At 32.3% G+C, this 16,374-nt stretch overlaps 1 long non-coding RNA gene across 1 annotated transcript; it reads left to right on the top strand.

Moving 5' to 3' along the window:
• Positions 1–789: 789 nt before the first annotated feature.
• Positions 790–2,953, top strand: LOC128292963 (uncharacterized). The gene is made up of 2 exons (XR_008282963.1): positions 790–921; positions 2,763–2,953. It is a non-coding gene; the product is annotated as an uncharacterized LOC128292963 (long non-coding RNA).
• The last annotated feature ends 13,421 nt before the right edge of the window (positions 2,954–16,374 follow it).

Raw genomic sequence — 16,374 nt, forward strand, 5'->3', positions numbered from 1 at the left:
CTTTCTAATTAAAACCCCTATTGTCGTATTAACTCGATCTATGGATTCCTCTATTAGATTTGACTCTAATCCGACAGATTTATGTCGTCCTATTTCTAGGATTGCATGTAACTCCACTTAATTATGCTAGATCTACTCTTAAACAGGGACTTTAGCTTCACTGTATAAGCACATCAAATTTAGATTAATATCCTGAAAATATTAAGGCAAGGATTAAGAGCACATAATTAAGAACAAGAATGAGTATTTATCGTGTAATTTAGATAATTAAATAATAAGATCCATCGTAGGTTTCATCCTCCCTAGGTATGTAACGCCCCAATTTTCGGAAATTCTGTGAATGTTGGCATAAGTTTAATTATGTTAGTGGGCCTCTAGAAAGCCAAGCTTAAGATAGAACCCGACAATTTTAGTTAATTTTTGTTCCATAAGAAAAAGGGGGTGAAATTATGAAATAGAACCTATGTGAAAATGTTTGAAAATGCTATAGGCTAAATTGAAGTGGCCAAATAAATAGGAGTGCAAAATAGGAGGATTTGCATGACAAACCTCCCATTTTATATGAAGTGGCCAGCCATCATGTTGTTGTAGACAATATGAGCACTTGATATCCATAATTCATGGTACAAATTGATAATGGGTTAGGTAAATGTTCCATGATAATGGATTAGGTAAATATTCCATGATAATGGGTTAGGTAAATGTTGCATGATAATGGTTTAGGTAAATGTTCCATGATGGGCATTTCATGTCTTTTGTATTAAAGAATTAAATGGATGAAATATGAAATTTTAATAAAAGAAAAAGGGGTGAAAAGAACAAAGTTTTGTCCATCTTTGTTCATCATAGCCTAAAGTTAGAGAAGAGAAAGGAGAGGAGAAAGCTCTTGAATGTTCGGTCACTTGGGGAAGAAAATTGAAGGTACGTTCATGGTAGTTTGCTTCTATCTTGATGTTCATGAGTTCTTCTTGATTCTACCTTAAGTCTTGAAGCATATTTTGGTTTTTAGTTGTGTTGTGAACATTTGGTCATGAATTAAAATGAAGGAAATGGTTGTTGTTTCATGTTCTTTTGATGAAAAATGGAAGATAGGTAGAGTTGAGCCAAACAAATGAGCATGCATGTGCCTTAGATGCTAAGGGGAAAAATCGGCTAACATGTTGTGCTTTAAAATGATGAAATGGAGATTATACCTAAGTAAAATCATAGATATGTGATGATTTGTTGGTGATATACATGTTTAAATAACAAGCATGCAAGTTAGGTGTGAAAGAGTGATTTGGTAATAAATCTGCTTGGGACAGCAGCAGTAATGTGATTTTGGAAAATCACCATAAATTGTAGGAGATGAATTAGAAGCTGAATAAATTATGTAATTAAAGCTTGTTGAGTCTAGTTTCAAATGAAATAAACGAGAACATATTTTGATTTCTGTACAATGAGAAATTTGATTCGTAATGAAGAGTGGTCAGATTAGTCAAACAGTGAAACATGGGAAACTTTAAGAAAACTCTGGTATTGATTGGCCAAACCAAAAATTCTGAAAACTTTATGGATAGAAGATATATGAGTCTATTTTTAGGGAAAATTAACGGCACTTGATTTGGAGTTTCGTAGCTCCAATTATAAATGATTTAGTGAATGTTGCTCAGGAAGACAGCTTGCAGTGAAATTATGATTATGTGGTAAACATTGACAAAAATTTGTTAATGAGTTGCTTATTGATTTCTTATAAGCTTACTCTGATCTGTAGGTGTGGTTGGCCGAATATTGTAAGGGGTTAATACGTAGTTTGTATTTGAATAGTTAGATTAACGTGTTAGTAATCCAATTGTAGGCGGTTCGTGTGTGGATCTCGTCGAAGATATCGTCGCAAATGTGTGTAACTAACACCCTCTTTCTTAGTCTGGATCGGCAAAAGTTGAAAAGTGAAATGCCGAAAATCGGTATTTTTTAGATTTGCGAGTGTCGAATGCTCGTGAGGTAAATCGATTAATGTTTTTGGTAAGCTGCAAAATTTGGATTGCAAAGTGCATGATTTACGTGCCTCGATATTTTTGGGCTTAATGGGCCAAAATTGGAATGATGGGCCAACGGCCCAATTCGGTAAGAACCTCCGTGCGTGATTCTCATTAGTACGTGAAAAGTAAGAATATGCATGAAAAACCCTAAAATAGATAAATTACTGAAATACCTTTAAAAGTGAAAAATTTACAGTGTTACCCCTAGTAGATAAATTATCAAATACCTCTAGGTTAAATTGACCTAAATGCATGTTTGATTTGTTGTTATTTATCGCATGCCATGTTGTTATTATCTGATGCATGGGATTGGGATATTGACGGAGGAAGTATCTTGAAAGTGGCTTGTCCACGTCTGGAGGCTTTGCCTCAATTTATTGATAATCGAGCAGCAAGGTCACAAATGTGGAGTGTTAAATTTGGGTGGGTTGAGCTATTCCCCACATGGAGTGTAGGGCTGGTACGGGTGGAGTGTAGTGGTTGGTGGGTTGAGTAGTCTCCCAAATGGGCTTGCATATGTTATTGATGTTGCATGTATTTTGAAATGGGCCTATAGGCCATCACATTATCTGAATAAGGGCTAAGGCCCAATTTATTGTAATCTGAAAAGGGCTCGGTCCATACCACTTTCATTACTGAATGGGCTTAGGCCCAATAGGCTTGAGTGACTTAGGCTTTGAATGGGTTTTCTTTACACACCGAGTTTCCCCAAACTCACCCCTTTTATTTTCATCCACACAGGAAATCCCCAACCATAGTGGGCTTGGAGCTGTGAGGGAATTCGGAGTGGCCACCCGTTCTAAAAGTTTGATTTTCTTCTGGTGAACTGGACATCCTATTATTTATGTTGAGGTTTGGGTTTTTAAATGTAATAAGGCCGCTTAATTATTTTTGATGGTTTTAATATGTATTACTAAGATAGGTATTACTTATTTTAACTGTTGAAATTGGATAGCTTTAGGGAGCATTTTCAAAAAAAAAAAAACAACAATTGATTTCAAAATAACACGACAACAAGCAAAGCTTCCGCAATGAAAGTATTTTCCAAAATTAATCACTTTTCCTAAAAATGACTTAATCAAATCGGTTTCCTAGAAATATACATGACGTTAAGGTGTGGCAATAGCGGTGTGCATGTCTAGGATTGGATCCGAAGGGAGCTTGGTACATAAGTAGTCCGGTAGACTCACTTCCTCTTTTCCGGTTTCCTACCTGGTGCACAGCTTCCATTCACTTTAACCTATAATGAAATTATCTTTTAAAACACTAAGTAGGTTTTTCTGGATCAACAATATAAAATGTTTTGAACGCTTCGATGTGGCATGTCGGATCCGGCCATAACGTCTGGGCCGGGTTTAGGGTGCTATAAGGTATTTAGGGAGTTTATTTCATAATGTAATAGGAAAACATCTCAAAAATAGAAAAACAATAAAACATAAAGAAACCCAAAAACTTTGAGAGAAATTGAATGGAGATCTTCAGTCTTGAAGGAGATCCTACTTTCGAGCTGAATCTGTTGGCATTCTTCGAGTAATTTCTATGTTCTACTCTGCGTGTCCCCCTTTAGGTCCTCTTCTAGTGTGTATTTATAGACTTTAGAATGCTCAAAAACCCTTAAAATTAGGTTTTTCTGCGTAATAGGGAAACAGGGTGCGAAATCGACACGGACTGGCACATGGGCATGTGGCTAGCCCGTGTGGCTCACATGGCCGTGTGGCCAGCCTGTGTGGAAATGCCCAGGCCGTGTGGATCCTGGAAACAACTCTTTTTGCCCAATTTTGGATCGTTTTTTTCTCTTTTCGCTCCACTATGCTCACCTAAGTATAGAAACATGAATTTAAAAGATTAGGAGCATCAAATTCACTAATTCATATAATAAATTTCCTTTGGTTCTACCTTTCTCTCTGGTTGAGTACCTTTTTTCTATGTAAAAATTTAAAGAATAGTGCGATGTAATAGATTCATCCAAAAACGCATCAAGAATGAGATTAAAAGCATGTCAGTTTTATGGCTTATCATGTGGTTGCATAGTATGGGAATCATCGTGACGTGTCAACTCTCCTCGTCACGACGTCGTCACCATGTCCATTGCCAAAAACCATTGCATAGTCCCAACATCAGGCACTCCTCTTTTCGACGTCAGGCTTATTTTTACCTTTAATCTGTTACTCGTCGATTCTCGTTTAAGGAATCTGCAACGTGTTCGATAAATGTGAGGCACACCCCATAGGTAGAGTGACTAATGTACAACAAACACATCAATAAGAGAAGATTTTGATTTTATAAAGAGAAAGGGAAAAGAAAACAATGGGATAAAAGAAAAAAATTATAACTGGAGAATATAGTGGCAATTGGCAAAACGATCGATCACTTAAATGGAGCACAAAGCTTACGAGTTCTTTCAAAGAAAGGAGGTACTTTGGAGCTATACCTAAATAGATATCTCTCATTCATCTAAACTAAGCCTAATTGCTAAGGCTCTCTTTCAATGGATGGTGAGATTAATTTCGATGAGTTTAAAAACAATAGTGATGGTGAGAATAATTAATTTAGCACTGTGATTAAAATCAGTGTTGGAATATATGTTTGGATTCAAACGTAATAGGAATGGTGAGATAAATTATAGAGAGAAAAGGAAATAATCATTAAGAACAATAGATTAAAAGATTAAAAAATGTATGTATACAATAATAATTTTAATTTAATTTATTTTATAAACTTAATAAATAATCAAAGTTTATTAAAATTATATTGATGTCAAATCACAAATATTGATTTTATTAATAATTTAAAATAATAGCAAATAAAATTTACTATTATTTATTAAAATATTTATTTTTAATTAATGTTAATTTTATAATGGTAATATATACCTATTATTATTTTATAAAAATTAACAGTCTCTCGTCTTATATATATAATGGCAACACAAGCGAACGCCTGTTTTTTTTTATTAGAGCTTTAAGCTTCAGTTGAGAATTGGAGTTATAGTGAGGTGGGGGGTTTTAATTGGTGTTTCAACACAGAAAAACTTTCAGTGAAAAAGTATTTTTTAATTCAAATTAATATTTGGAGACAGAAAATGTGCAGTGTCAGAACTAGTGCTTAGAACAACATCAACTACTTCCGACACTAATAAACAAAAGTTCAGAAAATAAATAACACAAGAGCAAGATTCCTAACTTATGGATTCTGGTGAGTTGCTTCTATTGCTCTCTTGCATTTGAGGTACTTGCACTTTCCCTTCCCTTCTTAGGAAACCTTGATTGAGTACTCCAAATTTCATTAGAGTAGCTAAGAGCAAGATTCTCAACTTGTGGATTCTGGTGGGTATTCGAAGAAGAAGATAGCCTGTTAGAAGACAGTAGGTAGTTGTTGTCTTTAAGAACAATGCCTTTGGAGAGGTTACCAATGGTAGTTAAAATTTTGAAGGATTTTTGTCCAAGTCAAACCGACTTTGAAAGTCGGGAGAAACATGAAGACAAGAACAAGCTTCTTTATTATTCTACAAAATGTGGCTTGAAATTAATTAAAAAGTGGCAGCCTTAAGAAAATGGATAAGCATTATCAATAAACTTGCTAGAAGGTTCATGAAAAATCAAAGGATAAGGATAATGATTGCAGCAATGGTTTGAATAATCTTAGGCGGCAAGGCTTGCTAAAGTTGAAGTTAGTTAAACATGATTATAAATATGGTTCATAGGTTAGTATAATTGAAGCAGAAAAGTGAGTGAGTGTTGAGAGAAAAAGAAATAAAAAGTGTCATGAAGTGAAGAGTGAAATTTTTGGAAAAAATTCGGTTTGAAAACGATTTTCTTGCATAGCGAGAAATTAAAAATTTGAAAACCGACCCAGTTTGTGATATTTATAGCAATAAACCCTAACCAAATTCACACTTATGTTTTTGACTTTGCAGATGTTCGTTGTTCCCAGCTTTCAACCAAATGCTCTTCTTTGCTATTCTCGTAGCACGAACTGTTTCGAGTGTGGGCTCGAACCAATTGAATTTTCTCTCTTTTATTTGGGATGAAAACAGAAATTATCTCTTCATTAATAGAAACTGGTAGAATTGCTATTATGGAAAATATATCTAATAGTTGAGAATAAATTCTTTCTATTTTTCGGTAGAGTAACAATTTTTCAAAGTTGTGTAAATAGTTCTACCGGTACCATCTGTTTATAGGGAGAAAAGGTAGAACTCTTGTTGGACTGTAGATGTTTATTTCAAATAGAAAACAACTTCCTAGTCCAAGTAGGAGAGGGAGAAGGGCTAATAAGGTGTGCTTCCCCTCATATGTATTATGATGGGGATTTAGGCCTCTCATACATTGAGTCCAATTACGATTACTTCCTAGGCCTTTTGACCTAGTATTCTATAATTTGATCCAATCTGATTTGATTTTTCTATTTCCTATAATAAACTTTAATATTCTATATTAAATAATTTTCCAATCCCTATTTTATCCCAATAAAATTTTGACGATTTTGCCACTGATAAAATTTTTGATGATTTTGCCCGTGGTAAAATTTCAAGAAAATATGTTCAATATTTCATAACTCAACATGTTCACTGTGACCGAATTATTTATTTTTATTTTCGGGCTTCAAAACAGCTCAAAAACATAAACTTATTCTTTCGATTATTTTTAAGTAATCTATATAGAATTGCAAATGGATCATTTCCATTTCCATTTTTGGAAACCTACATTTATTTTCAAATGATTCTATTTCAAAAAAAAAAAAATCTTGAATGTTTTCCATTTCTCTTTTCTTATTCATTCTATTCAAACTCGCATTTCATTTTTGGTTTCAACGAGCTAGCGAAGGAATTGATTGGACATATGTAATTAGGGTTCAAATGATTTATAATTAAGTTTCAAAATTTTGCCTATTAGTTATAAACTCATTTAGTCACGAAGTCATTCCATTATAGTATCGTGACTGAGCTCTCCGTAATGACATACCATTATGAAAGCAACTACACAGTGCTCGTCAAATGACCTTGTCATAAGTGTGTTACCCTCATAGGATGTCCTTGATCTCTTTGGGATAATGTCTGTTCTCCTAATATGATTCTATTTTATCTCATGGTAACCATTACATCTTCCTTCATGAAAAGTCAATCACTATCAAATAGTGATCCAGTCATCCATCATAAAGACAAATGACCCATGACCACGTTTACTTTTCATCAACCATGTAATGCTTATGAGAAGATATCATTTACCCATGTTTCGGGCTATGAATTTCACTATTGTGAATGATGCTACATACTGCAGAAGTCGTACACCTAATGCACCAGCTTTCGATTCCTTATCTATTCGAACTCAGACTTCTACTTACATCAAAGTGTACGAGTCAAGCATACATAGTTCGCCATCCATTTAGGATTTAGGTATGCCACACTATGAACATCACAAGTGAATAAATCCATAAACGGATTCAGGACCTATTTTTCTTGGGTCCAGTTTGATGTATAGCCAGTCCAGTCAGCCACATCTATATCTCTATATTTTGGGAGTCATTCGCTCCGATGCTCAAGACAATACATCTCTCCAATTGGACTTGATAGACAACATATTAGTCTTTCAATCGATTTTCTTATTTCCAATTAGATTAAGGGAATGTTTAGGTTCATCTACTAATACAAGTTGTCTTTCCGTACTACGATCCAACCACATAGTATCACTTAGTATCAATTTAAATAATAGACAACCAATAGAAAGAAACTAGCAGCAAATAGTATAGAGAAAAAAAATTGTATGTGTATTGTGTAATATTTGGGTGTAATAAAGTTATTAATTTTCCATATGCTTCCAACTAGTGGAATTCGTGTAACACCCCAAAATTGGGCCTAGGAGTTTAGGGGTATTTTAGGGATTTTAGGTTTAGTGTGCTCATAATTTCGTAAGCATGGTAATCATAAATGTTTTTGGCTATGGCTTTCAAAAAATTAAATTAATTTTTGAAAAAGAGTTTTAAAAACCTTTAATTTAAAAAATAGGACTGATTTGGACATGGGTCAAAGTTGTGAGTTTTTAAGAGGCAATTAGACCAAATTTTAAAATTCAACCTAAAAACCCCCATCTCCAATTTTATTTTCATGATAGGTTTCTCCAACTACATGTTCTTACTGTCCCTTGCTCCTCAAGCTCCTCTCTTACACTTTTTGTTTTTCAAACCTTAATTCTATTGATTTTCTTCATCCTCATAGCATAAATCTCCATAAAATTTTAAGAAAACACCCCAAAACACGATAGATTTCTCCATTTTCAAGTTTGTGGGTTTTTCAAGTTTTCAACCAAAAGCTCAGTTTTTTGTCAACTAAGGTAACGATCCGATTCTTGATTAGTTTTAAATGTTATTTGGTCTTTTAAACTGAGTTTTTAGCCATTAAATTGCATATTTTAAATAAAAGCCAAAAATAACATCGTTAATGGTGAATTTCAAAATTTTGAGTAAAAATATGGTTTCAAAGTGTTTTGCAATTAGTTTTAACATGATTAGAATATTTCTAAACTTAATTTTAAGTTTCATTAAAAATTTCTTGAGTTTTAAGAAATTTTCATGAAAATAGCCATAACTTGTTGAAAAATGTCGATACCATGAATTGAGTAGTTTTGCATAGTTTAAAGGCTGAGAATTAGCCATAGTGAATAAATAGATGAATAGAATTGGTTTTGGTTTTAGGAAAAAAGATTGAGTATAGACCGAGATATTTATATATCAAGTTTACTATGTTGAAGGTTTTGATTACTTGAGAACATAGCTTAGGCTTATGATTTTGATTATTTAATGTAAATCCTTAGATGATTGTTGATTGTGTTATTGTGAATTATTGTGTTGAAACTTTGGATTCATTAGGACCTTCTATGAGTTATGAAAATGCTAGTTTGGGCTTTTGGCATTTCGGCGAAAGCGTATTGGTGAATGTTTCGAATTGCTACTTGTAGACACGATTCAATGTATTATTTGGGAATTTAGTTGTAGCCTAAACCCCTACTCTAAAATTTGAGTGTAAGCTTTCTCCTACTCATATTTAACTTGTGAAATATGTGTTTGTGTTATTGTAACAATGTGGATTGAGATGAGATACTATTAAATGAATTATGTGTTCATGATTACTGTTGTGAAAGTGTATATGTACATGTCATACATGCTAAGTGACTGTGATAATATTGTGCTAATGATGCAAATATGCGGTGATAGTGAGCGGATAATCGATAAGTAATATATATGTTTGATAATGAATATTTTAGCCTTGTGAACTTTGAGACTGTTGGATAGAGTTGGCATACCATAGGATTATGAGTACTCACCTATATGTTTTATATGATTTGGGCGTTGAGGCCTTATGACATGTTGGAGAGATAAGGGAATGTGAGCTAAGTTCCATTCAACGGGACATGTTTAGTGTGATGGAAAGTGTTAGCTATATGCTTCACTTATTAGGATATGTTCGACTCTATGTGTCTTTTGGTGTGTTGGAGATCCATGTATTCGATGAGTGATGATAGAGCCCACTTTTACATTTCATAGCTCAAGTGCCAAATTATCTTCAAATATGTTTATGAGTATTGTGATATATGCTTAAATGAAAATGTGATACTATGTAAAAGAATTAATGAATAATGCACGAATAAGTACAATCTGATATTAAAGATGAGACGTTGTAATTGTGCTATATGGTTGTTTCATTAATGCTTGATGACTTGGTTGCATGGTGGTCATTTTAGGCATCCACTGATCTTGTTAAGCTCACCCACTCCTTTTAAACCATTGTAGATTAGTAGCATTCCAGCGTGAGCAGTGTGGTTTCTGAGGGGTGATCCAAACAAGTCTTATAGCATTATTCCATAGTTGTTTATTTTTCGTTTATGTTTTGGAGAAATAAAGGCAATGTGATAGAATTTTTGTGGTTTTTGCCATGATATTTGGTGTGACTACATGAATACTTTGATTTAGATTTGTATGGACTTTGATCTTGGTATTTGGTTATTGCCTGGACACATTTATGACATTTTAAACTGCTATTATGGACGTTTTGGTGTTTATTTGATGTGGTAGATGTTGCATGTTGGTTGGAATTAAGCTAGAATGATCTTATTGCTTAAACATGTTGTATTTTTGTGGTCTGGAGTAGAGGTATCAGTAATTAGGTTTTAAAAATGACACCTCCGCAATTTTCAAATGTGTAAGAAATCATAATCATAATTTGGTATCGATACCCTATCACGAGTATCGATTCTCAAGGTAAAATTACCAATACTTTTTGAAAGGTACCGATATTTTCTAGTGTTTTATTTTCAGGCAAGAAATAGAATGTTGTTTTGATATTGATTTTCCAATCGGTATCGATACCGTGTAAGGAAAATATCGGTACCCATGTTCTAGTTTCAGTACCTACGTAGTTAGTATTAAAATTTTACTAAGTGGACCTAATGCATGTACAACTATTATTATATGATCATTAAAGTATGTATGGCATCTTTTAATGATAATTAGGAGTACGTTTAACTTAAAACTCAAGCAAATGCTAAAAAGGAAGATGTTTCTTTAAGAATGAGCCTAGTTGTATTGTGTGTGATGTGAGACGGTGGTGTGGCATTATGATATTTGGGCTGGACAACCAAGCCGGGTATAGGGTGTTATAATCTGAGCTAGGTTCTTGTCAACATCATTATCGAAAACATGATTCAATCATAGATCCTGAAATTAACAAAAACAAATTATGACAATTGGAGCATCCAAATGAAGGCTTTGCTCGATTTTCAAGATTGTTGGGACGTTGTTGAAGAAGGATATGTCGAGCCCAAAAATGTAGTTGCTTAAGCGGCTTTGAAAAGTAAAGAAAAAATAGTATTCAAAAAAGTTTGAAAAAGGATAAGAGGGTGTTTTTTTTTTATTTTTCAAGGTGTTGATGAATCAACCTTTGAAAAAATTTCAAATGTGAGGACATTAAAGGAAGCATGGGGAATTTTGCAAAAATCCCTTCAAGGAGTGGAAAAGGCCAAAAAGGTACATTTACAAATCCTTAGACCCAAATTTGAGACATTAAAAATGAAAGTTTCAGAAAATGTTGTTGATCATGTCACTCGAGTGAAAGAGGTGGTAATTGAAATGAAAAGGAATGGAGAAACACTTGATGACATAAGAGTATTGGAAAAAAATAGCGGTCATTAGCATGCAAATTTGATTATGTGATTGTTTCCATTGAATAATCAAAAGATCTTTTACAAATATCAAGCGACGAATTTGAGGATTCTCTCCAAGCCCATAAGCATAAAATCAAGCAAAATAATGATATTGAGAGCAAGTCTTGCAAAGCAAGCTGTCCTTCAATGAAGGTGGAGCTAGCAATGATTTTAGACAAGGTACAAGCAATTGTGGAGGATATAGAAGTGGAAATAGAGGTGGATGAGAAACATATGGATGAGGCAATTAATCATATGGTAGAGGCCAAGCAAGTGAAGAATATTAGACATCAAGTCATGGATGAGGAGTTTTAGGCCAAGACTGAGATCGAGGTCGAGGTAGAGGTAGATTTCAACAAGGAAATAAATCCCATATACAATATTATAATTGCAATAAATATGACCATTTTGGTTATGAGTGTAGATCAACTCCCAAGGTGAATGAGAGAAATCATGTAGTAGCAGCTAAAAAAGAAGAAGAAAACGTGGAATCTAGTGTATTCCTTATAAAGAAAGTGAAAAGTCAAATAAAAATATTTGGTATCTTGATAATTGTGCCATCAATCACATGTGGCCGAAAAGACTTATTTTTAAAGTTGGACGAGAATATTCACAAACAAGTAACGTTTGGAGATGAATTTCATGTCACGGTCAAAGGTAAAGGCAAAGTTACAATTGCGCAAAAGAACGGAGAGAAAAAGTACACATTAGATGTTTATTATGTAGGTAGCTTCTAGAAAAATGATATGAAGTGCATATGAAGGATCGCACGCTTGCCCTAAAAAATAAAAGTGATAAATTAATTGCCTAAGTTGATATGATAGGAAATCGTCTGTTTACTATTGATATTGAATTTAGAGAGGTGAAGTGTATGAAAAATGCAACCAAAGATGATTCATGGTTGTGGCATTGAAGGTTCGGGCATCTTGGATTTTCTGGCATGAAGCTATTGTCAAAAGCAAATATGGTAATAGATTGCCAAAAATTAATCTTCCTGATCAACTGTGTGAAGCTTGCATAAAAGGAAAATAAGACAGCCAGGGTTTTGAAGTTGGAAAATCATGAAGAGCTAGGAGACCATTAGAGATTTACACTCCGACATAGTAGGTCCTTTTGATAGACCACCACTTGGTGGAAACAAGTACTATCTTACTTTTATTGTTGACTTCAGTAGAAAAATTTAGATATATCTTCTTAAAACAAAATCAAAAGCACTTGAAAAATTTATCGAATTTAAAGCTATGGTAGAAAACAAAGTGGACATTATATTAAGATATTTAGAACTGATAGAGGAGGTAAGTATACTTCAAAGTTAGTTGAAAGCTTTTGAAAGGAGCATGAAACTATTCACCAGTTGATAATTGCATACATGTCACAACAAAATGGAGTCGTTGAAAGAAAGAATTGCACTATTCTTGATATGACAAGAAGCATGGTTAAAGGTAAGCATTTACTAAGAAATTTTTGGGCTAAAGTTGTTCAATGTGCTGTTTATTTGTTGAATTGGTGTACAACAAAAAATGTGAAATATAAGACGCCAAATGAAGCCTAAGCAATCAAAAGGCAAGAGTTGGACATTTCAAGATTTTTGGATGCATTGAGTATGCTCATGTTCCAGACCAAACAAGAAAAAAGCTCAACAACAAAGGAGTGAAATGTATTTTCATTGGTTATGAAAAAAGAAGCAAGACATATAGACTATATCACCCTCTTATCAAGAAAGTTATTATTTCAAAAGATGTTGAATTCGATGAAGCTGATTATTAGACATGGAGTGAAGATGAAAAGAAAATTAAAGGATTATTTTTTAGTGATGACAAAGATGACGACTTCATAAATCAATAACAAGGTGATGATCAAAGCCCTCCACCAAGTCCTGTTGTAATAACTCCTATAACATTGTCATCACCAATCAATAGCAGTACTAGTAGCTCAGAGGAAGCACCTGCAAGAATACGTAGTTTATACAATATTTATGAGGTCACAGAATGCATAAATACAACACTTGATTATTCCTTATTTTGTTTAATGTCAGAATGTGATCCAATAACATATGAAGATGCAATTGAAGATGTCAAATGGAAGAAGGCAATGGATGAAGAAATTGAAACAATAAGAAGAAAGGACACGTAGGAGTTAACAAGTCTACTAGAAGGACATAGCCGAATTGTAGTCAAATGGGTGTACAAGACAAAAACCAACAAAGAAGGAAAAGTGGAGAAATATAAAGCAAGACTAGTTACAAAAGGCTACAACCAAAGACATGGAGTGGACTATGATCAAGTATTTGCTCTGGTCGCCAAAAATGATATTATAAGGCTTCTCACGACAATTGTAGCACAAAATAAATGGAAGATTTATCAGATAGATGTTGTAACATCCCCAAAATCTCTTGGTCAAAAATAATATGAGATAGATTTTAGTAAAATAAGATATAAAGAAAGTAAAAGATAAGAGATGTTAGAGAAAAATGAAAAAGAAATATGTTGTGAAATATTAATTTAAGCTAGGGACTAATTCATAAAAATATGAAAAGTTATGTGGTCTAAGTTAAATATTTAATATGTGAGGGGTTAAAGTATAAATATGGAAAAATTGAAAGGTCAAAAATGCAAATATCTTAAGGGTTGAAGAGTCTAGAAAACAAGGAAAATGGATGAATAATGATTAAATTGAATAAATGGAGAATTATGAGAGATTGAGTTGCAATTTTACTAAATTAAGTGATGATTTAAAGATGGAATTTTTAAGGATTATAAAGGGCAAAATGATCAATTAGAATGAGAGAGAATTCTAGAGTGTAATGATGACATGAAAGATATTTTAATGATATTTTAAATAAATATTTAGATAAATGTTATAATATTAATATTTTAATTATATTTTAATTAATATTTTATTATGAAAATGTTAGTATAAAAAGAAGGAAAGATGAAGAGAAATCATCATCCTTCCATTTCCAACATGAGTGAGAGATCTAGAGAATAAAGTTTTGTTTTTCTTACAATTTGGTCCTTCACCATATAATCTCACTTTTTCTCTCAAATTTCTCTCAAATTTCTATAGCCACCCAAAAGAAAAAGTGAATAAAAAACACTAGAGAGTTAGAATATAATCTTGGAAGAAACAAATTCGAAGTGTAAGGGGAGAAAGTTGTGAAAAAGTGAAGAGATTGAAGAGACAAGGTAAGTGTTTCAAAAAGTTTACTTTATTTAATTTAAATGAAGAATAGAGTATGCTAAATTGGTTGAATTAATTGTGAAAATATATTGTATGAAATTAAATTAGTACACTGAAGTAGTAGAAAAATGATTAAATTGTAAATTAATCGAAATAAGTTATGTGAATTTGAATGTTGAAAAGAGAATATAAATAAATTGTGATGAAATAATGGTGATATAAAAATGGAAAAATTTCAAGTTAAATTGAAATTTTGATAATTAGGACTAAATTGTAAAGTGTACAAAATTTTATATGTGAAATAGAGTACTGTCTTAGGAAGTTTAAATGGATTGTTGAATGTTAGTGGATTAATTATAAAGAGATGTTAAGGTGAAATTATATCAAATAATGAATTTTCATGATGTTAGGATTAAATTGTAAACTTGTGAAATTCATAATTGAAGTAAGAGAAGTTATATTAAAACTATATGTTGATGTAAATGGGTTTTAAGGATTAAATTGAATAATAATAAAATTATAATGATTATGTATGATAAAATGAAAGTTCATGCAAAAATCAAGAAAAAATAGATATTATCACTAAAATAGTTTCGGAGAAAATAATGGTTCAAATTTGAAAATTCACCAAAAATTTAGAAATCAAATTAAAGGTTGAATAAAATATGAAACTAAATCTTATTGAGTCTAGTTTCATATAGAAGAAATAGTGTAAGCAATGAAATTTTAGATTATGAGATATAATATTTTTGTGAGACAAGTTCAGAATGATTTAGGGATCCCCTATTCTAACTTTTAAAATCGTATTAAATTGTACAAAAACTTTTTGGAGATGAAATTTATATGAATAGAATCTTAATGAGTCTGTTTTGAAGGGAAACAAACAAAAATATATTTTGAGACTTGTACTAAAAGATAATTAAATTTTAGCGAAGAAATGTCATTGTTGCCTAGAAGCAGGATAGGGGAAGATTTGAAGAATAAACTATATTTATTAGCTTAGGTATAAATTCTAAATTTTTATAATAAAATCAAATGAATCTAGTTTCAAAAATGTAAATTCTGTAGATTGAGAAATAAATAAATTAGTTACTGTTACTCAAGTGGACAACTTTGCTAATATTATGTATTTAGGAAAATTCAAATTAATGTTGCATGTAGGTATACAACACTAAAAGCCATAAATTCTCGTATAAAGACCCATACATAAAAGATATGAAATGGAGGTGAGGAGGAGGAAAAATAGTAGAAGAGTATGATGCTAAGAAATTAATTTAAGTGATAGAATTACTAACACATAAGAATATTTAAGTGAATTGTTAAGACATTATGTGAATAATTGAAATATGATGACTTAATGGAATTATTTATTTAACTTTGATAGTTGTGTCAATCTTGTAAATTTGTTTGAGAAACAAATAGTGTTGAAATGAGAAATAGAAGCATAAGAATAATAGTGAATTTCATGGTATAGTAATTAAATTGCATAAAGTGTAAAATAATTTCTAGTGTGAATATATGATGCTAAGATTTGAGAATTAGTTATATGAATGAATGATTAACGAATAGAGTAAAAAGTGGAATAGGAAGTAGGTATTAGACTATATAAAAAATTGAAAACTTGGAGAAATTGAGAAAAACAAAGTGTATGTCACGATGTGTCCATTTGACGTTGCGGCGATGCCTCTGATGTTAGAAAAATAATGTTTGTAAACAAGTCCTAAGTGTCGATAAAACTTAAATAGACCTAACAAAAGCTTGATTAAATCTTGGAATGTAATTTATAAATTTAAGACTAACTACAAATTGTTTTGTTAACTTGATTAGGAGGAGTATTTGAACTGAATTTCTCTGAAGTTGCTTCGGCAATGAATGTAACATTTCGATGCTCAATCTTGGCAAGCTGATCAGGTATGAGGGTGTTGTTGACGTGAGGTCAACATTCCTTAATGGCTACCTGATGCAAGTCTTAAAGCCCA

The sequence above is a fragment of the Gossypium arboreum genome, chromosome 1 (genome assembly GCF_025698485.1).
Source record: "Gossypium arboreum isolate Shixiya-1 chromosome 1, ASM2569848v2, whole genome shotgun sequence".
NCBI lineage: Eukaryota > Viridiplantae > Streptophyta > Magnoliopsida > Malvales > Malvaceae > Gossypium > Gossypium arboreum.